The sequence below is a fragment of the Pleurodeles waltl genome, chromosome 8 (genome assembly GCF_031143425.1).
Source record: "Pleurodeles waltl isolate 20211129_DDA chromosome 8, aPleWal1.hap1.20221129, whole genome shotgun sequence".
Taxonomy (NCBI): domain Eukaryota; kingdom Metazoa; phylum Chordata; class Amphibia; order Caudata; family Salamandridae; genus Pleurodeles; species Pleurodeles waltl.
Window position 1 is genome coordinate 1,176,479,853 of NC_090447.1, and position 27,949 is coordinate 1,176,507,801.

Below are 27,949 nucleotides of genomic sequence, written 5' to 3' on the forward strand. Positions count from 1 at the left end.
TGCCGGTTCCGTCCATGCACGCGACCCACAAATCTGCTCTCTGTGCTGTGGTGTGACAACGTGATGTGTCTTGCTTTGTGGGTACACTACTCATGACTATCTATTGGTGGCATTAAGTTGGAATGGCGTAGATAGATGTTACTAGACGCACACTCATGTTGTGTCCCTCCAGCCCGGTCAAATGTAGATATATTTTTATGTTTGAAAGTATGGAGAAGTGTGGCACAATGGTTAGAGCGGCAGACCCTCATGCAGAGATCTGGTCTGGGACCAGGGTTCAATTCCCGTCTCGGTGGGTCTTGGGCTCAATTCCCTTGGATCAGATAATTCTCACCTCAGTGCCTAATCTAATTAATGGGTCCCACTCTGTAACTCTGGGCAATAGCTTGCTTAATCTTTTCAACGGCCCTGACAGCGCTTGGATGCCTGGCTTCACCCTGGGGCTGTCCAGGAGTGGGTGCCTCACAGGGAAAAGCCAGGAGGGGTTCCACAGTGGTATGCGTACAGCCCCTTGAGACCCTAACGGGTGAGTAGTGCGCTATACAAGTGTGAAGTTTACAGTTTTTTTACCCAGACCGGAAGCCAGAGACATTGGCATTATTAATGGATAAGCCCCCCCGTCACACTTTCGTGACAGATCACTCCTTTGTTTCCCCCATCCAGTGAATACAATTGTTCCGAGGCCTATATAAAATGTTCAGGAAAATACGATTAAGATAATTTTGTGAATCTTAAGAGATATATCGCAAGCCAATACTCCATGATTTAGACCCCCTTCTACTCCTTCTTTTCTTAGTTCTGAAGGACACACTATTGAGAAAGGGTTACAAAAAATGATAAAGAGACTGAATAGGCTCTAATATAATTCGACAATAGAAGCAGCTGCCCTGGGTTGACCAGGTGGTAAGGTATCACTGACTTCAACTAATGTATTGATGAAACCACAAAACAGCCCTCCATGAAAGTTGGCATTGTGATAACGAATTGAAGTTTCTTGACTGAAGGTTGAATGTTCTTCCCTGTAGGGCTTTCAGACAGCCCTGTTCATAAATTGATCTGTTTAAATGTCATTCACATTTTGTTTTGCCCATCAAAGCGGTTGGTGTTTATGAGTCCGCCGATGGAGTGCTTCCATTGCAGTTCTTAGACTGTGATGAGTCCTTGCAGTTCAATGGGGGCCCATTGCTAATGTGTCTTTTTGCGTTCAACAGAGTTTTGGAGAAACACCACGAGCTGCACATCTGCCCTGAGCCCCGGTGTCCTCTATGCCTAATTAGGTAGAGGACTGATTGTTTGTCCTCCTATCTGGGCACTTCTCTTCTGAAGGGCATCCTATTTTAACTGGAATGACAACTCTCCTCTTTTTTCTGTGTCTTAGGCTAGATTAGGGGACTTGGAGACAGATGGCAGCAGCTGCTGGCTTGTCCGGCCTTCTCTGGCTCTAACTAGCCCAGCAAGAGGTCGGGAAGCAGTAGGAGCCAACGATTATGAGCTTCACTTTTACTAATCTGAAAGAAAAAGAAAGAAGGAGGGAAAGAGAAAAAAACAAAGAGAAAGAAAAGATGGATGGAAGGAAAGAAAACAGAAGAAAAGGAAGATAAAGAAACAAAAACAAAGAAAACAAGAAAGAGAGAAGGAAGGAAACATAAGGAAAGAAGGAAAGGAGGAAAGAAAGCAAAAGAAGAGAAGTGAAGGAAACAAAGAGACAGAATGAGAGAAGGAAAGCAGTAATGAAAGAAGGCAAGAATGTAAGAAGACAAGGGAAAGAAAGAAAAAAGAGAGAAAGAAAGAACAAGAAGAGGAGAGAGGAGGAAAGAAGGAAAGAAAGAAAGGCAAAAAAGAAAGAGACAGTGAAAGAAGGAACAAGAAGGAAAGAAAGAGAAAGAATGAAAGAAAGATAGAAAGAAACAAAGAAAGAATTAGATGCAAATAAAGAAAGAAGGAAAGGATAAAAGAAAGCAAAAGAAGAAAAAGTAAAGGAAAGAAAATCAGAAGGAAAGAGAGAAGGACAGAAGGAGAGCCAGAATGAAAGAAAGCAAGGATGTAAGAAAGCAAGAGCAAGCAAAACAAGCATTTGGAATCCAATGGGTCTCCCATTTGCTCGAGTTAGAGCTATTGGCATTGTAAACTCCTAACCGGACTTTTCTTGCCACATAACTGAAAATTAAAAGTAAAACAGTTTCACATAACCGAGCCGATTCACAGTGCCACGGCTGCCATGAGCATCAGCATGAAGAGAGATGCAAAAGGAAAAAGAAGTTCGCTCGCAGTCAAACTTATCAGCAAAAGTGCAATTAGCCATGTAACAGGGGCGATAGCCAAGGCAGTAACAAAACCTCCCCAAGGAGGGACAAATGTAAACTATTTACCAATGGTATCTAAGGATTTTTGAAGGGCAAACGCACAAACGGGTGGTAGTGATGGGAGTGAGGTGGGCATTGTTAAAAGCCCACCTACATACCAACATGTCGGAAAAACAACACTTGCGCGCTGGTATGCTTGACCTAAAAAGGAAGGAGAAAGAAAGAAAGAAAGAAGGAAGGAAGAAAGAAGGAAGGAAAGATGGGAAGAAAAGAAAAACAAAAAGGGAAAGAAAGAGAGAACGAAAAAAGAATGAAAGAAGACAAGAGTGAACGAAGGCAGGAAAGAAAGAGAAAAAAGAAAAAAGAAGTATGAAAGAAAGAACCAAAGAAAGAGTAGAAAGGTGGAAAGAAAGAAAGAGACAGAAAGAGAAAGAATGTGAGAAGGAAAGAATGATTGAAAGAAGGCAAGTATGTAGGAAGGCAAGAGAAAGAGATGGAAAAGAAAGAAAGAAAAGAAAAAAGAAAGAAAGAAAGAAAGAAAGAAATGGAACAAAGAGAGAAAGAAGTAAAGAGAAGGAAAGAGAGAGAAGGAAAGAAACAGAAGGAAAGAGGGAAGGAAAGAAATAGAGAAGGATTGAAAGAAAAAGGAAAGAAAAAAGCACAGAAGTAAAGAAATGTAAGACAGACTGAAAGAATGGAACAAAGAGAGAAAGAAGGAAAGAGAAGGAAAGAAACAGAAGGAAAGAGAGAATGATTGAAAGAAAAGGAAAGAAAAAACACAGAAATAAAGTAAGAGAAGGACATAAAGAGAGAAGGAAAGAAAGAAAGAGAAGAAAAGAGCAGAAAAGAATGAAAGAGAGAGAAGGAAAGAGAAAGAAAGGAGAAAGGAAGGAAAGCAAGAATAAAAGAAGGCAAGAATATAAGAAGGCAAGGTCAAGAAAGAAGAAAAGAAAAAAGAGGAGGAAAGAGAGCAGTAAAGAAAAAAGAGGAAGAAAGAGAAGAAAAGAAGGAAAGCAGGAATCTAAAAAGGCAAGGATTTAAGAAGGCAAGGTACATAAAGAAAAAAGGAATATAATTATAAGAAGGAAAGGAAAAGAAGCAAAGAAGGAATGAAAAGGAAACTAAAAAAGTATGAAAAATAAAAGAGAGAAAGAAGAAAGAAAAGAGAAAGAGAGAAGGAAGGCAACAAAGAAGGAAAGAGAAAGAAAGAAAGTAAAAAGAGGTCAACTTAATACAGAAAATTTCAAATGGATTAGGTCTGATTGGCATACTGTGAAATAGCAGCAGTTAGAAAAACAGAGCATGTCAAAATGAATTGATAACAGCATTGGCATAAGATAGGATCTGATAAAGCTGGAATATGCATCTGAAGTCCTGCTGTCCCATCAGGCTCTAAACAAAGTAAACACTAAAGTAATTATAAAGTAAAAACAAAAACACTGACACTAAAGGGAACTAACTAGCTTTTGTGCTAATCTGCACTTTGTAGGCTGACCCACTGCCCCATATTATGTTCTGTAGTGGGCGGAAGCAAAATGTGAATGACACAATAACATCAATGGATGAAGAGAGGTGGCTGAAAGCCCCATATGTAAGCATTTTATGCATACATTAGTAAAATCAAAAAGTCTTGGCTAATGCCAGACCCACAAATATGTGCTTAGGTCTTTCGGCTGCACTCTGCCACATCCACCAATATTTGTACATTTCCAAAAAGGCACAAACTAGGCAAGCAGCCACACTGTGGATTCTGAAACAGCTTAGTGTATTGGGCCAGGCCATGGGCAGTGCCAGATTTAAACGCTAGCAATATGACATGTAAACAGTAACCTCATGAATTTAAGGGGAATCATTTACATAAATCATTTACATAGCCAGGAGCCATCCATCAAATATTACATGACTGCTGCCCAGGAGGGACACATGTTGGACAACTGAAACATGGGCATTTCACACAAGGTTTCATAAGGCTTGAGCTCTTTTTAGAAACCACACAACGTGACACTCCACCCATGTGGATATTGTGTTCGATGGTAGTTAAGTGATAATTCAAATAAAGGTACACTGAAGATGGACTGTAATAACTTGACGCAACACTGCTTCAATTTTCAACTCTCTACAGTTGTGGGCACATTTGTAGCTGTTATGCCCAGTGACACCACACCTTTAAGTAAACAGCTGCACTTAGCAAGCAGTAACTTTTGAATATGTATTCTAGCAATTCATTGTTTCTCCCATTCACACACCACAGTCCATGTACACTATTGTCAAATGTCCTCATATCATATATCATTTCATCTCTGTAATACACTAACTATATAAAATTGCACTTGACAAGACCAGGTGCCATATTACAGAATTTTTACATTTGTCCAATACAAAAAAGCAAATACATGTGCACAATTTTCTCCTTTTGTAATGAAGAATGGAGAAAGATTATTTACACCGGGGAAACCATTTACCGAAACATTCCACATTCTGTTTACTATGTTTATATAACAACTATGGAATACACATTGTGGGACTAGGCCCTTTCTTCAGGGTCATCCCCAAACCTTTTGACCTCATCCTCCTGTTTTCTGAACACATTTGTTTGGGCTTTTAGGACTCTGTGCACTTTACCACTGCTTTACCCCATCGATGGGCTCCTCATCGATGATGCAGCCCCTTGCATCTCAGCCTCATCGTATCTAGGACCTGATGCATTGCTTCTGCTGTGCGATGCATGTGTGACAGACTCTAGCATCGCTCCCCAAACCAAGATTTAAACTACTCTGTTTAGCGGGCCTAACTGGGTCCCTGTAACCAGGCCACATTCTTTCCCGGTTGGCCTGAACTTGTAACATTGTTCTGGTCCGTGTGTGCTGTATTGATACTTTTTTCAGAAAATCTTTAAAATTGAATATCTCAGGTTCTACTAATTCTATTTTTGTCTTTTTGGTCTTGTTTTATGTATTAAAAGAAGTTCAATGTTTCTATCTTGATGTGGAATCCTTTTTATGTGGTGTTTTTACTTTATTATTGTTTGAAGTGCTGTGCAAATACTTTACACATTACCTTTAAATTAAGCCTGACTACTCTGTGCCAAGCTACCACAAGGTTGAGCACAGGTCAGTTTAGGATTGGCTTGTGCCTTACTCAGACAAGGATTGTGGTTGCTGGTTGTCAAGGGCTCATACCCCAGTCAACCAACAACCCAGTTTCTCACACACATTGTCATAACTTTTCAAATGTGACAGGTAGGTCCAAGTCAGAGGCAAAAGAAGTTTGTTTCACTTTTATCAAAGAAGTAGCAAAAATAATGCACAATTAGCTTGCTGTACTTTGAAATGAAAGATTAAGGTCCAGATTAATAAATGTTTTATGTTGGGTTTGCGTCACATTTTTAATGCAGATCCAACTCAAAACCTTTTTTGGGAGTTACAAACCAATGCAAATTGGTATTGTGTTTCTTTGTAAGAAAGTAATGCTAACTAGCGTGAAGTGCTGCTTTGTGTTACTCTGTATCAAAGGGGCGATCCGTGGGTGATACATTGGCATTCCCATGCTACCACCCATTGTTCTTGATGCAAAACCCTATCTAACTAACAATAGTAGATAGGGTTTCCCACCAAATATTACCCCCACTTGAAATGCTTTCATTTCTCCTTTCTTTTCCGACTTTGCATGTGTAGTGCACTGTACAGGACACCTACAAAGTAGGAAACGTTGTAAAGTCACTCTAAGCAAAGCATTTTAGATTGAAAGGGTACTTGTACAAAACCTATGCTAGACTTAAGCAGACACCTTTCCAATATGGCCAAATGTGTTTTTCGTGGCGTTCTGCAGTATAATTTTGTGCCGGCGCTAGGGAGAGAGGAGGATAGTGCCATATCTTTGTAGCTATAGCAACTCCTTCAAGTTTGAGTACTGTACTGCCTTGTATGAGAAGTTTGTAAGTCTGGGCCTAGGACTACATTATCCTAGATTAGACGGTCATGGCACTAAATGGACTAGATTTCTCTATTTAAATGTTTTACATGTGAAAATAAATAATCTGTTGGCAGTAAAAATGTGCTATATATTTAACAATATTTCCATACTTCCTTGTGCACAATAGCACGTGCCTTTTCTGTGATTGACATTAACGCTCTGCTGTTGTAACTGCACAGGCGATTGCCTTCTAGTACACCCTACCAGTTATGTGCTGAATCATTGTTGCCCTTTGAATATTGTCCAGGATTGCTGTGTTCAAGGGTATAAATATCCAAGTGAAACAGACTCACAAGCTAAAGTCCTGCATGCTACAGAAAAACCATACAAGATTAGAAAGAGCAGGTGAGAAACTATGTGGCAAAAATAGACGGTTGCACACTATTAATACTACCACATCATAATAGTCACAATTTCTGCATGCTGCTCTCAGATGCCGTTCAGAGGAATTACCTGCAAGAGTAGACAAGTAGTGTAAAAATTGTCCAAATGTGAATGCAATAATGACAGTCTATGGGAAGTTTATCTTCTGAAACACCACTGCTAGCTTACAGACAGCCTAATATTTTGAAACAAATCATTGTCAAAAAACATATTCACAACCTTCTCAGGGTCGGATTGGGAAAGAAAATAGCCCAGGGCACCAAAATAAAAGTAACCCCCATTTGTGAATGAGATAGCTCAAAAGTAGCCCACATTTGCAAATTTTGGCAGTTTTATAACTTGTAAAGAGTCACTGTTTAGTCGTTATGCAAGATATTGTGTGACTGCGTACTTTTGTGCTCGCTATAAGCAATGTTTGTGCTAATATGATGGCAATCAACAGTAAAAACCACCCACCAGACAATAAAACAGTCCCACAAGCAGACAGAAAACCATCTCACACACTGATCTGCCAGACCAGTCCATTGAGCATTGTCTGATTACAGCGGTGGCTGCAGGCAATAATGCTCAGTGGGGTGGGGATTGGGGGTTCGCGGTGGTAATAATAAAAAGAAAACACTTACCTGTCGCGTGCCTCATCTGTGGTCCTCGCCGCCTCGGTGCTTCTATGCTTCTTCTCTCCCCACCCAATCCAGATGCTTCCCTTATGCTGAGTAACAGCATGAGAGAAGTGCCTGGAGTGGTCTGAGCGGGCTGAAATCATGCTCAGTTGGGGACTGGGAGCCTGTACTGGTTCTTCACCCAGGCTGTGCAGTGCAGCTGAGTGGAGAGTTTTAAGTGTGCATGTTGGTTTACCTGGCCGAGAATGGCTGGCCAAACCGATATGTGCACTTAGAGTGCATGCTACTCTTCCTTCCCCTGATGATGAGGATGGCCCCATCCTACATTCGGCAGACTGGTTTAGGAGGAAGCAAAAAATGAAATGATAATAAAATAGTTGTATTATTATTCTTTTATTTTTCTGCTGCCTTTCAGCAGTGGGGCGATGCTCCTCTGCCATAATGGAGGGGCTGCCCCTGCCTGATTGCCCTACAGGCCAGCCCGACTCTGTATTCGACAGACCATAGTATGCAGTTATGCCAACAGAAATGGCACAAGCCATAGCGACAGGCAAAACCGACACCACAAAATCAACATGCTTTCAAGGTACATTTTCTCATAAATAGGCAGTCTGTATTTGAATGTAATCAGAAATTACAAATCATGCATACAGACCTGCAAACCTAAAACAACCTCACAGTGTGAGGAGGAGGTGGGGCCTTCTAGGTAGCATGGCCTTGTGCCAAGAAGCACCTGAAAGGCACTTTTGCCCCCTTACTGGCCCCAAACCACCAACTCTAAAAAACAAAACAAAAAAAAACAAGCTTGCTGAGGCTGCTGTCGATGTCGTGGGGTGTCTTTGCACCCATTAATGGACATCGGCATCCTCCGAAAACGAGCTGATAACCGCTGTTTACAGAATTGTGAATTTTCTATGGGTTTGAGGAGGAATCCACACAATAGACGTGAGGGAATGTTTTGGATGAAGGAAGACTCCAGGCAGGATATCTGTTTACAGTGTTTTTCAGTTCATTTTCCCTGCCACAGTGTGATTAATATTAGCTCATTACCGAAACACAGTGTGAGATGCTGAAACGAGACAGCTATTGTTTCGGAATGAACTTGCATTCCTATCATACTGATCAGAAGAACGCAGGCACACCATTTTGGGAAACACTTTAATGCTACAGGACTTAACATTGAGGACATGAGTAAGACAATCCTAAAAGGCAACTTTAAAACACGAATAGACGGGATAACATGAATTCAGAGAAAAAAATCAGGTCTCTGTGAATTGGGTGAAACAAAGACTAATGATTTAAGTCCCATTACAAGAATCTCAGTCATTCTCTTTGATATCAACTCAGTCTTGGGAAAAAATCAAGAGCAAACACAAAAGGACCCTTCCACTTCGTTCGTTCTTGAGGTGGGTGTTAAACTATTCCTTCATGCTGCAAAACTCTGCACTACTATGATTTTCTATTTATTGCTGCCGACAGAAACTTTTCAATTTTTATGTCCACAAGAGGACAATTTCAGTGGTGGCTCCTACGCCATGGCGGAGGAGCGTCACCCCCCGCCAGCAGCAGCAGCTGCAAACCTTTTACTACAGAATGATAATAAACTATGTTTTTTATCATTTTGTAGTAAAAGGGGCAGGGCATTGGGGATGACGAGCACTGGCGTCTCGGGCCGGCCAAACACACATGTGCACTGTGCTCTGTGCTCTCTCCAGCCTGGCACTGTATTGCAGGGCTGGAGTGGGCAGGCACAGGCTCCCAGTCTGCCTGGGAGCACACTGGCTGGGCGCTCTCATCCAATCCTAATGCTGCTCTGAGCAGCCTCAGGATTGGCCGCAGGGCAGGCTGGGAGCCTGTGCCTGCATGAGAGGAGCAGCATGGTGGTGGCGGCGACGGCAAGTGAAGGTAAGTGTATTTTTTTAATTGAATTAATCCACCCTCTCCCAACCCCCCGCTGAACACACTACCCTGCCCCTTCAAAGCCCCGTGAGCCACTCCTGGACAATTTACATATCACCCACCTTCCTTTGCAAGTAATTTCTCTGAACAGCAGACAAATTCAACACACATGAATTATGCTCCTTCCTAAATGGTTGTGCCAAACCATCATTTCACATTCACACCCTTTAAATGTAGTTAGAGTAAATGTAATCAACAGAGATTAATAGGCCACATTATCCTGTTTTTACTAAAGGTTCATTTCCATTACACGCACATTGACAAATGCAGTGAAAATGAATGATTCCTTCTTTCCCGTTTTTATTTTTTTCTAATAAATATTCTATATATCATTAATATGAGCATGCAGATTTGAACATAAGACACTGTGTCAAAGTAAACAAGTGACATTGCTACATATGAGACAGGGAGTAGCACAATGCTCTGATTCCTTGATTTAAGAGCATTTGTACACAGTATTTCAGGCAAAAAAGATGCACTAAATTTGTGCTGGATGTTGCCAGTGATGGACACCAAAGCTAATTTGTGGTTCATTTTTCAGTTCTAAAATTCTACCCCACAGCACATCACTAGTAAGACTTCGATTGCTATCCAAACAGGTATGTCTCGCTGCACAGATATGTGGCTCAGCAAGAAGACAGAAAGTCATCAGGCATCTGTATGTCATGTTGGGTTTCTCACATTCATCTAGTCCATAACTGACCCTCTTCTGTAAACACGCTTTGTTATCTTGACATTCCTTTTGGGTTTTCTTCCTGTCTATTCTAAATTTCTGCTCCTGTTTAAAGACTTAGGCCCTCATTGCGACCTTGGGGGGCGGCTGAAGCCGCCTGCCAAGATCGGACCGCCAGGCGGCCGCCAATGCGGCCGCACCCCCGCCGCAGCCATTTGGAGATCCCCGCTGGGCAAGCGGCAGAAACCTAGTTTCCGCCTGCCGGCCCAGCGGGTATCTCGCCCGTTACACAGGAGCCGGCTCCAAATGGAGCCTGCGGTGTTGCGGCCGTGCGACGGGTGCAGTTGCACCTGTCGCGCTTTTCACTGTCTGCTAGGCAGACAGTGAAAAGCTGCACGGGGCCCTGTCAGGGGGCCCTTGCACTGCCTATGCCAGGGGCATGGGCAGTGCAGGGGCCCCCAGGGGCCCCACGGCTCCCCGTACCGCCAGCCTTTTCCTGGCGGTTCAAACGCCAGGAAAAGGCTGGCGGTAGGGGGACTCGTAATCCCCTGAACACTGCCCTGGCGGATTACTACTGCTGGGGCCATTGTGGCGGGAAACCGCCTGCCCCGGCGGTGCGACCGCGGCTCTTCCGCCGCCATTGTAATGACCTTTGAAGCACCGCCAGCCTGTTGGCAGTGCTTCCGTCATTACAGCCCTGGCGGTCTTGTACCGCCAGGGTTGTAATGACCCCCTTAGGGTCTCATTATGAGTTTTGCTTAAGACAGCTAAACCTGCAGTGGCGGTCGGACTGCCACACTCCTGGCGGTTAGACTGCCAGATTACAACCCTGGCGGTCGGACCACCAAAAAACCACAGCTACCGCCAGGTTTATGGATTCCAATGGGCTGGCATCGGTCGGAGTCATGGTCAGCCAGGGCAGTGCCCATGGCAGCACGGCCGTGCTGATCACGAGTCCGCTTTCCGCCAGCCTTTTAATAGCGGTTTCACAACCATGGAAAGGCTGGCAGAAAGCCAGTGCAGGGGGCAAAAGGGGGGCCCTGCAGTACCGATGCCCATTGCATGGGTAGTGAAGGGGGCCCCCCTTCACAGTGCACATTCCGAGGGTGCTATTGGGACGGTATTGACCTCGGAGGCCAATGCCATGGCACTGACGGGCTGACCATCGGAAACATTGTTATATGACTGGGGGTGAGGCCACCGGTATGACTGCAGCGTAACCCCACAAGTTTGGAAGTCCGACAGTCGGGCCACCAAACTCATAATGAGGCCCTTACTTTCTTGCTCTTCTTCGCCTGCTCAACAGTACTGCCTGTAGTCCAGTATGGCTTATGCTATTGCTCAGGAATGGTGAGAGCAATATGTGTCAACTGTTTTATACTTCATATATATATTCACACTATCTAGAAGTGGTGTTGATCCTATCAATCAATTTATATATTTTTCTTCTAGATGTGGTGCAGCCACGGGCATTGGAGTGTTTATCCCTTTACTACACCTTTTTCCTTGGGTCAGCCTGGTACTTGTTCTCTATGAAAGTACTTGTATTTTGTGGCTCTTGGGAGGCAAATGACCAGCTGCAAACATCCACTATAATATTAATACATATTTACTTTTTCCAGATTCCGGACATTAAGCACAACATTTCCTTGGTTAGTGTTCCGGGATTTATATTTGTCCATTTGAGAAATGCAACAAATCTTGAACAACTTAGTTGAAAAACAGAAAATATCCCTGCACTATTTATTATCTCTGCACTCTGCAATGAAATATGGATGCAGGCCTTGCATTAAGATATAGCACTGGATGTGCCAAAAATGTTGTTTATATGGTGCACAAAGAGACCGATGAGGTACGCGTTTAAAGAAACTCATTCTGATTTTTTTGAAAAAGTTCTGGCACCAAAGTGCACAAATACCCTCACAGTAAAAGAGTTAAGAGTTTGATGAGAACTTTACTAGAGAAACATATGAGAAATGGAAACTTCCCCTTCCATGTCTCTAATTCCCTTCCAGTGAAAAAACACAGAAGAAGGTCGGATTTAGCTCCTTCGAACTTCATGTTTGTGGTCCCCTGATTTTGGTCAGAGAGGGCTGGGAAGATAATCCAGAGTCCCGTCATTATGATGTGGTGGACTATTGAAAGAAATTGGAATCTTGTATGGGGTGAGTAACACCCCACCTCAAGGAATAATCACAACTCTTTTCAGTGTGAACCCTAAATTCACTAAATTAACCTGGAAATTATCCTAAACTTAAACCTCTCTTTCCTATGGCACAGAACAAACAGACAGAACTAGGGTAATGAGTAAAGTATTTATGCAGTACAGAAAGAGTAATAAAGATAAAATGCAAACCAGTAAAGATCTCAAACTGAATTAGAAAAAATAATCAAAATGTAATGAACAAAATGCCACTAAAATTACAAACATCCAACAAGAGGAATGAGGGATATGATATTCTAAAGATTAAAGGGAAAATAGTTCCAAAAAGAATCAAAGCACCAATGATAGTCAATAGTCACAGTACAACGTGACATAGAGGCAATTTAAGGCTTACGATGTGAAATACTTTGCCAGTAAATAGCAAGCTATATAGGATGTCAAACCGGTGTTTAGACAAAATATCAGATAAAAAATATCGAGATACATAAATATTCTCTCAAGAATATTGTGATGTCAAAATATCATGGGCAGAAATATTGTAGCTAAGAATATTTTATTAGGTGTTGTTTTTAATATAGGTAAAAAAAATATTTGCTTGTAAAATATTCGTGCTTATAATATTGTTTCTTTGGGTTACTTTTGTTTTTTGTACTGTTTTATTATTGCTGCATGTTAGTTTTACTGTTTATATTTAGTTTTAATTTTACACTTTTGAAAAATGATAGATATATTTTAAATTATTATTTATAATAATGTATTACTTACATACATATATATGTGTTATATATGTTAATATGTTATCGGAATGGGATGTTGGGTTTATGGTGGAAAACAGTGGGAAGATTAATGTTAATACAGTACATCAAATTTATATTTGCAAATTAAACATTATGTAAGTAATCTCAGTGAATATTTACTAGAATGTTAAATTAGTATTATTATTGCAACAACTGAAGTATGCATTTAATTATATTATTTTATTTCACAATTAAACCTTTATATACATTTAAAACTTACAAGTAACTTTTAGTTACAAACAAAAAATATTAAATACAATTTTTATTTAGACATAAAATTAATTTACAACTTAAAAACATATTATTTAAAACAATAAATAAAATACAAAATCTAAACAATTGCCCCAAAATATTAATTATACATAGACATACGTAATATATGCAAATGATAATTAGTTGAATATTACAACTAAAGTACACATTTTTTATAAAAAATAAACCACAAATTATTTATAATAAAAAATAAAAAAATATTACAATTATTTTAAAATAAAAATAATAATAAATACTTTTTGATTTATTAAACAAATAGAAATGTACACGCAAATTATTATTCCAATGGAGAGCAGGCCCACTACAGAGACCCAGTTGGGCCTGCTGAACAAAAGTACCTTAAATCCGGGTTTCGGATTGATGCGTCAGTTCCAAACCACACAGTAGAGGAGGTGTGTTCTTTTTCCCATGCAACAGCAGCAGTGCATCGGTTACGAGATGTGGAGAGGCTCCGGTGCAAGTTCCTACTGCATCAACATCGAGGAGTTCAGGTGCAGTCGAGGCGATGCATTGTTTCCGATGAGCAGAGGCTGCAATATGGAGTTTCAGTGTTTCATTGAGGCTGCGGTCCATTTGAATGCAAGAACCTTGCGCTGAGAAAAGCTCTGTAGTGCTGGTTCCAAAGGTGATGCACTGTTGAGATACGAGGTATAGCAGCAATTAGGTCCTGGTCGTGCCAGTTCCCATCCAGATAGTAGAGGTGATGTTTTGATTTTCTCCACACACCAGCGGTAATGCGTTGTTTCTGCTCTCATAGCAGTGGATGCATCATTTCTGCTGAAGCAAGCACTTTAGGCCCACTTCCGAGGGTCCAGGACAGGGGTGCACCACTTGGCAGGACATACTCACAGATGGCATAGTCGAGGTGCAGGAGCAGGCTGGTTGAAAGTCTGTTATGTCCCTGAGAGTTCAGATCAGGAGGCCAGCCAACTATCCCTTGGAGTTACTCTGGGTTCAAGATATGCAGGTCCAGTCATTCTCACCCAGGCAGGGGAACAGCAGAGAGCAGTGCAGAACAGCAAGGGCTGGAGGTCAGCAAAGCAGCAGTCCAGCAGAGTGGTAGTCCTACAGCAGTATTGCAGTCCTTCTTCCTGGCAGAGTATTCACAGATCCAGAAGTGTACCCAGGTTCAAGCTCCCCTAGTATGTGGCTGTCTAGGGTGAATACCCAAAGCCCAGCTGTCACCCACCGCAGGCAATTGATCAGGGGCAGGCGTCAGGCAATGCCAACTTTCTAAAAGTGGCATTTTCAGAATTGCAGTTTAAAATACTTCACCATAAGTTTGGATTTTAAATTGTGATTCTAGAGACAGTAAACACAAAGGGGGTCATTCTGACCCTGGCGGTAAAAGGCTCTTACCGCCGGTCAGAAGACCGCCATCATACCGCCGCGGCCGCGGTAAACCGCCACGGTCATTCTGACCCACAACTGCCAAACCGCCAAAAACCCGACATCCACTGAAGCCCGCCTCATCAGCGGTCAGCGATAAACTGGAGATGACCAAACCTCCACCGTCACGCCAACACAAACACGCCCATGCCATTACAACCCACGAATCCACGCGGCGGTCTTTCAACCGCGGTATTCCATTGGCGGTACACACCGCCGCGCTCAAAACACACACACCTTTACAAAACACAGCCACATTGGACAATTCGAAATACACACACCTGATACACATACACACACCACACCCACACACCCATCACCATATAAAACACACACCCACATCACCCACAAACCCCCACAAATCGAAATTCAGAGACAAGGCGCAATACACAGAGAGAGAGCACAGGGAATGCAAAGCACAACACACACAGGAACCCAACATCATCACCCACACTACATCTACGCACAAAACACCACACACCACCACACTCATCACCACAAACACCACCCCACACCTCATCCACACCACCCCATGGCACCCCAAAGACACCCCAAGTTCTCGGACCAAGAACTCAGGGTCATGGTGGAGGAAATAATCAGGGTAGAGCCCCAGCTCTTCGGCACACAGGTGCAGCACACCACAATAGCCAGGAAGGAGGAGCTATGGCAAAGGATCGTCGACAGGGTCAACGCTGTGGGACAGCATCCCAGAAATCAGGAAGACATCCGAAAGCGCTGGAACGACCTACGGGGGAAGGTGCGGTCGATGGTGTCAAGATACAACATCGCTGTGCAGAAGACTGGCGGCGGACCCCCACCCACTCCACCCGAATTCACAGCATGGGAGCAAGAGGTCTTGAACATCCTGCATCCTGAGGGCCTCGCTGGAGTAGGCGGAGGAATGGACTCTGGTAAGTCTAATCTCAACCACTTCACCCCCCCCAACCACCAGCATGCCAACCCACACCCCCACCCTCACCCCTAACCCCCCAGCACACATACTCCCTGTTAATGTCTCACCAGCACAACCCACCCAACCCAACCCCAACCCCTGAATGCCAACACAAACCATGGACACCCATCACCTAAGCATGACCACTGCACATACCCATCCCCCCCCACAAACCACCCTCACAACTCCTCCCACATGGGACTGCCAGCACTGGGGGACAAGGGCACCCACAAATCGCACGCCATGGCACACACAAAATCAATAACCATACTCTTTTACCCCTGCAGGGCCCGAACGCCAACACACCGGCCAGGAGGGTCCAGATTTGTCCATCCCACCCCCAGAACAGGCCCCCAGTGATGACAGCAGCTCTGTCGACGTAGAACCTGATGACCAGCCCGGACCATCGGGGACCTCTGGACAGTCGGTCACCCTCAGTCAGCCCCAGGCCACAGCAGACCTACCCCCCTCAGGAAACACCAGCACAGCACCCACCCAGCGGGCCCATGCTTCTGTCTCCAGGACAGGTCAAGCAGCGGTGTGTCTACCAGTACAGGGCACCCAGGGTAACCCACAACCCCAACAACAACAGGGACCTGGGGGCACTGGTAGTGGGCACACCGTCCAGGGAACAGAGGCCCAGGAACAAAGAGGAACTGGGAGGTCTGCTGTGCGACAGAGGGAGGACAGGCCTAGGGAACCCACTGTCCAAAAGGCCCTCACCACCATCATGGGAGCGTACCACCACTCCCAAGAGACGATGGCGACGGTCCTGGCCAGGTGCCCGGAGATCCAGGCCATGCAGGAGGGCCAGTACATGGGGTTCCGGGAAGAACTGCGCAGCATCAGTTCCGCAATGGGTACAATCGTGGTGGCACTCAACCAGATTGTCACCACATTGCGGGACCATGTGGCCCCCCAAAGGGCCCCTGCCACTAGCATGGAGGAAGAACAGCCCACCACCTCCGCCGGCGCTAGTGGTCAGGAGGCCCCGACACAACAGCAACGGCCCTCCCGGACCCCACCCCCTGCAGAACAAGAACCACCCCGCAAGAAAGGCCTGAGATTGAGGAAGAAGACAGAGTAGGATGTCAAGACCCCCGCCATGCACGGAAACCCCCGGATGTCATCCCACTGTCCCACTTGTTCACCCTGTCCAACCTTGAACTGCCCCTGCTCCACCTTCCACAGGCATATGGACAATGGACCTGTAGGAACGACAGTCTGGACACTGCCATGGACATGCCTCCACCATCACCCATCACCCTTTTTGAACTATACACCTATTTTAAAACTTCAATAAACACAATTATTGCACATTAACCAACTGGATTCTGCTATCTATTTATTTAAACCAAATGTATTCGATATAACCAACAAAACATTTCTAGTTACATTGTGATGACAACATACCAGTGTCACACAGCGGTAGTCCATGGGGAAAAAAAACCAGAGGGCACTCCGTGGGGATCAGGTCACTGAAATAGGAAGTGATATACACAACTAAGTTACCATACATTGGGGTGAAAGGTCAGACAGTAGAGAGCCACTACAGTTACAGATATAATACAATGCTGGAGTAGATTATTACCTGTGTGTCACTGGAAATACTGCAGTATCACTCTGTCCCTGTTGTCTGTGTCGTCCTCTTCGTCTTCCTCCTCTTCACTCTCCGCAGGCTCCACAGAGGCCACAACACCACCATCTGGACCATCCTCCTGCAGGAAAGGCACCTGGCGTCGCAAAGCCAGGTTGTGAAGCATGCAGCAGGCCACGATGATATGACACACCTTCCTTGGTGAGTACATTAGGGATCCACCAGTCATATGCACGCACCTAAACCTGGCCTTCAGGAGGCCGAAGGTCCGCTCAATCACCCTCCTGGTACGCCCATGGGCCTCATTGTACCGTTCCTCTGCCCTGGTCCTGGGATTCCTCACTGGGGTCAATAGCCAAGGCAGGTTTGGTTAACCAGAGTCACCAATTAGCCACACACGGTGTCTCTGTAGCAGTTCCATCACATAAGGGATGCTGCTTTTTCGCATGATGTACGCGTCATGCACTGACCCTGGGAACTTGGCATTTAAATGGGAGATGTACTGGTCAGCCAAACAGACCACCTGGACATTCATCGAATGATAATTTTTTCGGTTCCTGTACACCTGCTCATCGTCTTTTGGGGGAACCAAAGCCACATGGGTACCATCAATGGCACCAATGATATTGGGAATGTGTCCAAGGGCATAGAAATCACCCTTCACTGTAGGCAAGTCACCTACCTCAGGGAAAATGATGTAGCTCCGCATGTATTTCATCAGGGCAGACAACACTCTGGACAACACCTTTGAAAAAAACATAGGCTGAGACATCCCAGATGAAATGGCCACGGTAGTTTGAAATGATCCACTGGCAAAAAAATGCAGTACTGACAGCACCTGCACTAGAGGCGGAATCCCTGTGGGTTGGCGGATGGGTGACATCAGGTCTGGCTCCAGCTGGGCACACAGTTCCTGTATAGTGGCACGGTTGAGTCTGTAGGTGAGTATGACGTGTCTTTCTTCCATTGTCGACAGGTCCACCAGCGGTCTGTACACAGGAAGATTCCTCCGTCTCCTCGCAAGTCCCAGCGGACGATGCCTAGGAAGGACAACATGGAGCACAGATTCAAGCAACCCACAGGTAAGTGCCCACAGCATGCACAGTACACGAATCTCTCGGGATTGAATGGCTAGTATGATTGTCGGTGCAAGGCCTAGCCATGTGTGACGCAGTAGGAATGATGCCATGTGGGCCCTTGAAATGGCGGCTGCCTGACCTGTGAAGTGTGACAATGTGAAGTGAGGTCATTGCGCAAGCGTGGCACACCGTGGCGGTAGGCGGTCGCAGTCTGCGGCGCAAAGCCGCATTGTCAACATAGAACCCTATGGGTTTCAGGAGCCAATGGCGGTGAACGCCGGCGGTCGCGGTACGCACCGCCGCGGTACGCACCGCCGCGGCACGCACCGCCGCGGCCGTAACCGCCATTTTCTCTCTGCTTGATCACACGAGACCTGAGCATCCACAGGAGAGGACCTATACTGCAAGTGCTGCTGTGACCTCGGTCTTCAGTTCCGAGGAGTTGGAGAAGCTCGTGGACGGGGTCCTCCCCCAGTATGCGCTACTCTACGGGCCTCCAGACCAACAGGTGAGTACACGGGGGGCAATGCATAGTGCCCAATGCCTGGGCTGAGTGGGGAGGATGTACGATGGAGGGGAGGGCAGCGAATGACGAATGCATGGCACAACAGATGAGAGCATGTGCCACATGGCAAGGTTGGGGAGGGGGGGCCACTCACATCGAGCATGCAGAAAAGTGATGATGTTTCGCTTCCCCCCCTGTACATGTCACATAGGTCAGCGCCCATCAGAAGATTGACATTTGGCGTGCCATCGCCAAGGACGTCCGGGCCCTGGGGGTCCACAACAGAAGGGGCACCCACTGCCGCAAGAGGTGGGAGGACATCCGCCGCGGGAGCAGGAAGACCGTGGAGGCTCTGCTGGGGATGGCCTCCCAACCTAGGAGGGGTGCCAGTCGTACCTTGACCCCCCTGATGTCCCGGATCCTGGCGGTGGCCTACCCCGATTTAGATGGGCGCTTGAGGACATCACAGCAGACACAAGGGGGTGAGTACCAGCACATTCAGCTATTTTGCGCGCAGTGGAGGTGCCTGGGTGGGGGAGGAGGGCTGTGGGTATCCCTAGGCCAAGGCGATTTCTGTAGGATAGGCCCGTCCGTGAGGTATGGTTCTGTGCCCCCGCCCCCCACCTCTGTAGGGTGCCTAGTAACGAGAGTCATGGACCAGTGTATACTGTGTGGGCAGTTGTCGCCCATAGGCTTGTAGGGCATGTCCCAGTGAATGAGTAGTGTACCCCAAGTGCGCAGCGTAGTGCAGGGGGCTTCTGTGTCTGTCCTCTCCGCCAACGGTGTCCCCAATGCATGCACTCAACTTGTCTTTATGTTTTCCACCCCCCCCCCCCATTTTCTTTGTTTTTCTGTGAATGTGTGCTTTAGCATCATCAGGTGGAGGAGAAGTGGCATCGGCGCAAGAGGGAGCTGCATCTCACATGGCCCCGAGGGCCATGCAACGGACTCCGACATGACCAGTGAGACGGAGGGCGAGGGGGGCTCCACCACGGGGACCCGTGGAGACGTCAGCGACACCGACACGTCCTCGGAAGGGAGCTCCCTTGCGGTGGGGGCAACATCCGTGCCCACCGATCCTACAGGTACAGCCGCCACCCAGCGCACCAGCTCCGCCCTCCCAGCAGCCCCTCGGCCTTCGGCCCGTGCCCGCAAGGCCAGGAAGCCGGCCATCTCCTTCGCCCCAGGCACCTCAGGCCCTGCCCCAGTCACCCCTGCTGCCCTCAGTGAGGAGGTCATTGACCTCCTGAGGACCATCATTGTTGGGCAGTCTACCCTTTTGAATGCCATCCAGGGTGTGGAGAGGGAGGTGCATCAAAGCAATGCATACCTGGAGGGCCTTCATTCGGGTCAGGCTGCCCATCAACGATCGTTCAACGCTCTGGCCTCAGCACTGACGGCAGCGATTGTCCCTGTCTCCAGCCTCCCTCTTCTGACTCCCTCCACCCAGTCCCACTCCCTTGTTCCTCTGCCTATCCCATCCACACCTACAGACCAGCCTGCACACACCTCAACACCCAAGGGCAGCTCATCCAGACATAAGCACCACAGGACACACAAGCATTCACCCAAGCAACATCCAGATGCAGACATGCCAACAGTCACTACCTCCTCTGTGTCCCCCACCTCCTCGTCTCCCTCTCTGTGACGTCTCCACACACACCTGCAAGCACACCACCATCAGCCATTGCACCCATCACCAGCACACCCTCCAGACCAGTCCGCACACGTGCAGTCACCACCCCCACTGCCATGTACACGTCCCCTGTGTCCTCTCCCAGTGTGTCTGTCACCCCCGCTTCCCAACCACACAAACGCAGGCAGGCACCCAAACAACAGCCATCCACCTCACGTCAGCCTCCTGCCCAAACACCTGCACCCAAAGACAGCACACTTGACTCTCCTACAACCACATCCTCTTCCTCCACTCCCATACCCACTCCAGCTACCCTTCCCATGGCTCCAAAGAAAATTTTCCTCTCTAAAGTGGACCTCTTTTCTTCACCTGACCCACCCCCTCCATCCCGTAAGAGTTCCACAAACACCTCAGCCACCACCAGCCCAGCAACTCCCAAGAACGTCGTGCCTGGTTTTTGGAGTCCGCCCTTTCCTTGGGCTGGGACATGGTCCAGCAGCAAAGGCACAGCCAGCCCCCCCCCCGGGAAGAGGAGCAAAAAACTGAAGGGCAGGCGCGACAGGCCTCATACGCCTGCCCCCAAGGAGGGTAGCCTTGCACCGTCACCTGCCACATCGGGTAAGGGAGCCAAGGGCCACGGACAGTCTGCCAAGGAGGGCAAGGGCAGCAAGGAGCAAAAGGCAGGGAGCAGCCGACCTGGCCATGAGGGCCCCACCAGCCCCATTCCGGGGGTATCGGAGGAGAGCCAGGGCCCCAGGACTCCATCACAGGAGGGCCCCGCAACAGAAAGGTCCGATGCAGACTGAGCGGCAAGTATTGGCCAGGTGTGGTTCACTGGAAACACAAGACAGGCACCGCTGAACAGGGCCCCGCCGTCTCAAGCACCGCTGAACAGGGCCCTGCCGTGAGGAGCACCGCTGAACAGGGCCCCGCCGTGAGAAGCACCGCTGAACAGGGCCCCGCCGTGACCAGAACCGCTGAACAGGGCCCCGCCGTGAGGAGCACCGCTGAACAGGGCCCCGCCGTGACCAGAACCGCTGAACAGGGCCCCGCCGTGAGGAGCACCGCTGAACAGGGCCCCGCCGTGACCAGAACCACTGAACAGGGCCCCGCCATGAGGAGCACCACTGAACAGGGCCCCGCCGTGAGAAGCACCGCTGAACAGGGCCCTTCCTGTCAGGCACCGCTCCGCTGGGCCCTTCCTGTAAAGCACCGCTCCGCTGGGCCCTTCCTGTCAAGCACTGCTGCGCTGGGCCCTTCATCTCAAGCACCGCTCCGCTGGGCACCGCCGTCTCAAGCACCGCTGCACTGGGCCCTTCATCTCAAGCACCGCTGCGCTGGGCCCTTCCTGTCAAGCACCGCTCCGCTGGGCCCTTCCTGTCAAGCACCGCTCCGCTGGGCCCTTCCTGTCAAGCACCGCTGGCCCATTGGCAGTCCCGGTTCTGTGTCGGGCAGGCCTTCACGACACACTCTGCCCACCATGCTTCCTCCATGACCAGTGGTCTCTGTAATCCACCTGATGGACTGTGGCTTTGCACTCCCCAGGATGGCACAGTGGGCAATCCACCCACTGTAGAGACTTGTGAGACTGTGGCTTTGCACTCCCCAGGATGGCACAGTGGGCAATCCACCCACTGTAGAGACTTGTGAGACTGTGGCTTTGCACTCCCCAGGATGGCACAGTGGGCATGGAGGGCCTTCGTGGATCTGGCGTCGTGGACTCATGTGGCTGAGGTGCCCCCCCTTCCCTTCCCCCTGAGGTGCCTGTCTTTTTATTTTAGTGATGCCCCAGCAGTGTTCTCTCCAATGGACTCGATCTCGTGTGTGGGCTTTGCCCATGTGTTGCTGCACATTGGCCCACGGACATTTGGACTTTGAATGACTGGGCCGGACTTTTGCTACTTGTATGGATATAGTTCTAGATGTGTATTCATTCTTCATATATTGCTAAGGTCGCTATACTTTATTGTTGCAATAATATGGTTCTACTTTTACATTCATTGCCTTTTGTCTTTGTTTTTTTTGGGGGGGGTTGGGGGTGTCACTCTGACTTTTTTATCTGCATAGGTGTGTAGGTATTTCGGTGGGGGTGAGGGTGGGGGTGGGTGTGTGGCGTATGTGTGTGCCCGTAACCTTTCCTCCTCCCCCCTCCCCTGTGTCGTAGGTGCAGTACTCACCGTTGTCGTCTGCGGCGAGGTTCGTGATCCTGGAAGAAGAGCAGGAAGGCAATGGCTGGGAGGATGTGGAGTTCGGGTTCCATGCTGTTCCGATTCCGCGTGGAGTGTGTCGAGGTAAGCGTTTTCCATTGGAGATGTCTGTTTCCGCCGTGTTTTTATTCGCGGGGCTCCCGCCCCGGATAAGGTGGCGTATTGGTGAGTCGTGATAGGGTGGGCGGTACATTGTCTGCCGCCTGCCTGTTGGCGGTGACCGCCGCGCTGTTTGTTTGTACCGCCGTGGCGGTCGGAGTGTTAATGCGGCGGCCTGTGTTGGCGGTTCCCGCCAGGGTCAGAATTCAAATTTTTAGGCCGCCAGCCTGTTGGCGGGTTGGCCGCCGCTTTAACACTGACCGCCAGGGTCAGAATGAGGGCCAAAATGTTTATCTCTTCTACATTGTGAATGAGATTTATAAATTGTAGTGTGGTAATCCTAATGTTAATCTATTTTAGAGATAGGCCTTGCTGTAGTGAAAATCATCTTTGGGAGTTTTTCACTACCAGGACATGTAACATTTAAAAGTTCATGTCCTGACTTTTAAATACCTAACACCCTGCCCTCTAGGTTGTGCAGGGCCTGCTTTAGGGATGACATATGTATAAAAAGGGAAGGTTTGCACCTGGCAAAAGTGTTGCTTTGCCAGGTTGATATGGCATTGTAAAACTGCACATACAGGCTGTGCAATGGCAGGCCTGATACATGGTTGAAGGACTACTTAAGTGGGTAACAAAATAAAGGCTGCAGGCCCACATAGCATTTTTTGCAGGCCCTGGGCACGTGCAGTGCACTTTACTAGGAACTTATAAGTAAATTAAATATGCCATTTGAGGCTATGCCAACATTACCATGGTTAGGGGAGAGAGCACTTTATTGGTTAGGGGAGATAGCACTTTAGCAATGGTTAGCAGTGGTAAAGTGCATAGAGTCCTAAAGCTAGCACAAACAAGGTCAGAAAAGTGGAGGTGGTAGACAGAAAGTTGAGGGGAAGATCACCCTAAGGCTGCATGTCTAACATATTATAATTATTACTTTTTAAATATATATTAATTATTAAAGCATGTTTATTTCATAGTTTTTGTTCTTTTTAAACTATATTATATATGTTATTGATATTTTACACTTTTTAACATTCTTATTTTTTTAATTAATTTATATGTTTTAATATTTACAGGCTACTTATATTAAAAAGATTAAATAGGTAGGAGAGGGTAAAGTTAATTTCACCCCTGTACTGTTAAACAACTACTCTTGAATGGTTTAGAATGGAGTGGCAATGGTAAATGTCATCCCTTTATGTACGAAACCTTCCCCTAAATAGTTTTCATTGTTGTGAGAATAGTAAATTGTAGACCTTTAGGCACTTATTACGGGTTTGGCAGACAGGAACACTCATCTGCCAAACTCCCAACAGAGTGGTCTCTGCCATGCTGGTGACCTCCCACCCCGCACCCATTATGACTTTCCCGCTGGGCTGCCCAGTGGGAAAGTGGCGGAAGCATCATCGTTGGCTCATATTTGAGCCGGCGGCTTTGCTGCTGCCAGCAAGGGATACCAGCACCCTTGTAGTGCTCACTGTTCTGCACGGCAGACAGTGCGCATTATGAGGGTGCCGGGCAGGGGGACCCCTGCACTGCTCATGCCAGTGGCATGGGCAGTGCACATACACCACTCTGGCTCCCTGCACCTGTTCTCTACCAGCCTTTTCATGGCATTGAAACCACCATGAAAAGGCTGGTGGAGAACCAGGTTGTAATCAGCAGCGCCAACCCGGCTGATTACAACCTGCACCCGTAGTCAGCCCGTTGGGATCACTGATCCCGGCGGAGATGGCAGTACCCTGGGGATCAAACCACCAGGGTTGTAATGTGGGGTTTAGACCGCCACATCAGCGGTGGTCCACACCACCACCGCGAATGTAGCAGCTAGAGGACCACCACACTCGTAATCAGGCCCTTAGTGTCCAACACCTTCCCCTAAGTGGTTTAGATTTGTGTGTCAATAGTAAACCTTATCACCCTCATTACGAAGCTGGCGGTCCTAGGACTGCCAGCCACACAGTGGCGGTCGGACCACCATGGCTGTGGTGGTCTGACTGCCAAATTACAAGATAGGTGGGCGGACCCACCTACAGACCGCTGTCCCTGCCAGGATCGTAGATCCCGACGGGCTGACAGTGGTCTTGGTTGTAGTCAGCCATGGCAGCACTGAACTCAGTGCCGCCGTGCTGATTACAACCTTCGTCTCCGCCAGCATTTTAACTGTGGTTTTTGCACCATAAAAAGGCTGGCAGAGAAAGACTGTGGGGGCCACAGAGGGGCCCCTGCCCATGGCATGGCACTACAGCGGTCCCGCTGCCCGGCACCCTTGAAATGCGCACTGTCTGCTACTGAACCCTACGTGCAGCAGCTTTGCTGCGGGCTCAATTATAAGCCGGGAACAATGCTGCTGCACCTTTCCCACTGGGCTGACAGGCGGGAACCTTCAGTCCAACAGGAAAGCCATAATAGGCCCATTGGGAAGACCTCCATGGCCGTGGTGGTCTTCTTACCATGGGGCTGGCGGGCCACCGGTCAGCCCATCAGCCTCGTAATGAGGCCTATGTCTTTACTGTCCACCACCATCATCAAATGGCTTGAATTGGACTGGGAATAGTAAATGTTACCTGTTAAGTGCCCAACATATTCCCCTAAATGGATAAGATAAGTGGGAATATCATATGGCACTCCTTTAGTGTCTAACAGATTCCCCATGTGGTTTAGGACCCTATTACAAGTTTGGTGGTTTGCGGTCCGACCACCAGATTGACAGCGATTGGACCGCCGCCGCCACCATGGCGGTCCGACCGTGGTCGATCTGATCATGCTGTATTACGAGCATGGCGGTCACACTAACTGAACACTGCCAGTGGTCTGCTGGCATCACCAGGTAGGGCAGACTGCCATGGTCACAAGGAAGCACAAACAAGCCTACGGAGTCTGTGCTGCCGCCGGACTCATTACAAGATTGCACACAACCTTTGTGACCGTGGCATTCCAACCACCACGTCAGAAGGCAGAAACGGACAGTATAAAGGTAGACACTCACCTGCAGGCAGATCTACACATCTGGTGCCGACATGGAGCCCTTCATAAATTTCATGCTGCTGCTCCTGCTCATTCAAAGACAGCTAAATCCACTCTGCCGTGGAAGCCAACAACCATAAGTACACACATCTTCCTGTATGATTAACCTTCAAAATAGAGTGTTGTGCATGCTTACACATCAGCTAAGGGCAGCATGTACATGTCTCAAATCACACACAAACATGCATCAGAATGGCCAGGCACACAGTCACTATACGCCCCTTTTGGGCAGCACCACACACTGTACCTCAACACTATACAAATACACACAGCCACACAGCTCAGGCATAGGGACAGTGAAGGCTAAACAACAGTGTCACACCACTGGCCAGGGACTGTTCACACATACAACACACATATATATCGAAGTGGCATGGAACACAAACAACACCACCATGAAACAACCCTGCAATGGACACATACATCACAGCACAATGGAAGCGCAATGGCAAGCACTAAACACAGAGACACAAATAGACAAAGACAACATGACATATATATCTGCTCAAATGGGTGGGGGGCATTTGGGACAACCAGGGAATAGGACTGCACTGGTGATACATCACCTCAAACAGGCCCCTCAAACAACATGTGCACAGGAAATGGACCTACATGGGTCCCAGGGACAAACACTACTAAACCCAAATGTCATGCACATTTGCAGAATGGGGAAAGGCAAGTCAGCAAAGGACATGAAACTCCTACTGCATGGGACATACCCCTACAGGAACTAACTGCAAGAGGCACACACCTAAATGGACATGTGCACAGGCGAATTCAAACACAGCAAGCAAAACGTAGCACACTCCATATCTGTACAAACAATACTCAAGATGACACACATTAGATACATACAGAAGCCATATCTTGGGGACAAGTCGAAAATCATGCATGCCCACATTGCACAACACAAAAAGAAATACTTACTATACCAAATACTACGCAGTGCCATGACACCAACATTGCATGTACACACACATACCTACACCCTTCTCTCAGGTGACATCAGCACTGCCCACAAACTCACATACTGCAAAAACAGCACATGGAGTAGCAAGCAGGCCCAAACACACAACTGCAGGCACACAACACAAATTAATCAGAAACAACATAATGGTGTTAAAGGAATTGCAGGACAAATGTGTACCCCTCCCAAAAAACTGTTTGGGTTTATTAACTTATAAAGTTCTTCAAGTCCAAAGGCCATTGGCCAGTTCAAAAATGTTTTAACAAAGCACAGTTTTGTGCATAAACGTGACTCCCTACTGCCAGGGAACCTCCACAGGAAGGGGCATCAAGGGGGCAAACAGGCACCTCAGGGATTATCTGGAGGGGCAGTGGGGGAATGGATTTGGGAGTGGGTCTGAGCTTGGGAGGGGAGGTCATCTTTGGAGGGGTGAGATTCTTCTAGGCAAGAGTGGGCTTCTTGGCAGGGGGAGGGGTATGGATGCTTACAGGGGGCAGGGGAGGCCTTAGAGGTAAAAGGGTTGGACTTGGAGCTGGGTGGTGTCCTTCTGGGTGTGGTCTGGGGGAGAACATGGGTAAAGTCAAGCTCACAGAGGAACAGTTTTTTGGACACACTGGGACAGTCATCAGAAGAGGATTGGGATTTGGAGGTTGAGGGAGTGGTTGTCTGATGTGTAGGTGTGGATGTCTTGGGTGTGTGCTTATACGAGGTATGCTTGTCTTTGGTGGTTGTCCGTTGGGGGGTTGAGTGAGGGCTCTTAAATGTCTCAGGCTAAGGGGGTGGAGGTGCTGGGGGATACCATGGTGGGTGGGTAGGTGTCTGTTGGGATGGTGACTGCAGGTCTGATGGCTGTAGAAGATGTCTGTGTGTCTGTAGCTCTGGTGTCTGCGGGTGTGGTGTTTTTAGTGGATGTTTGCGGTTCTGCTAGGGTGGTGTCTGCAGGTAGGATGGGTGTGATGGCTGTGTCAGTGACTGTTTGGTGGTGTCTGTAGGTATGCTTGATGGTACGTGTGTGATGCTGTAGATGGATGCTGTTTGTATGCGTGCCAGTGTGTCTTGTGGTGCTTGGTTTGTGTGCGCTCCATTTGTCTGTTGAAGGGGATGTCTGTGGATCTGTTTGGGAAGGGGGATTTGGAATCAGAAGAGGGAGGTGGAGGAGGACTGAAGGTGGGGGTGACTGGCTGCTGCCAGTGTGGAGGACAGAGCCTAAAAAGATCTCTGTAGGCCAGCCATTGCACCATTAATTCCTTCCAGGAATGTGGTGGTTTGTTGCAGTCCCTGGATGGCATTCACAATGGCTGACTAACCCACAGAGATACTTCTCAGGAGGTCAATAGCCTGCT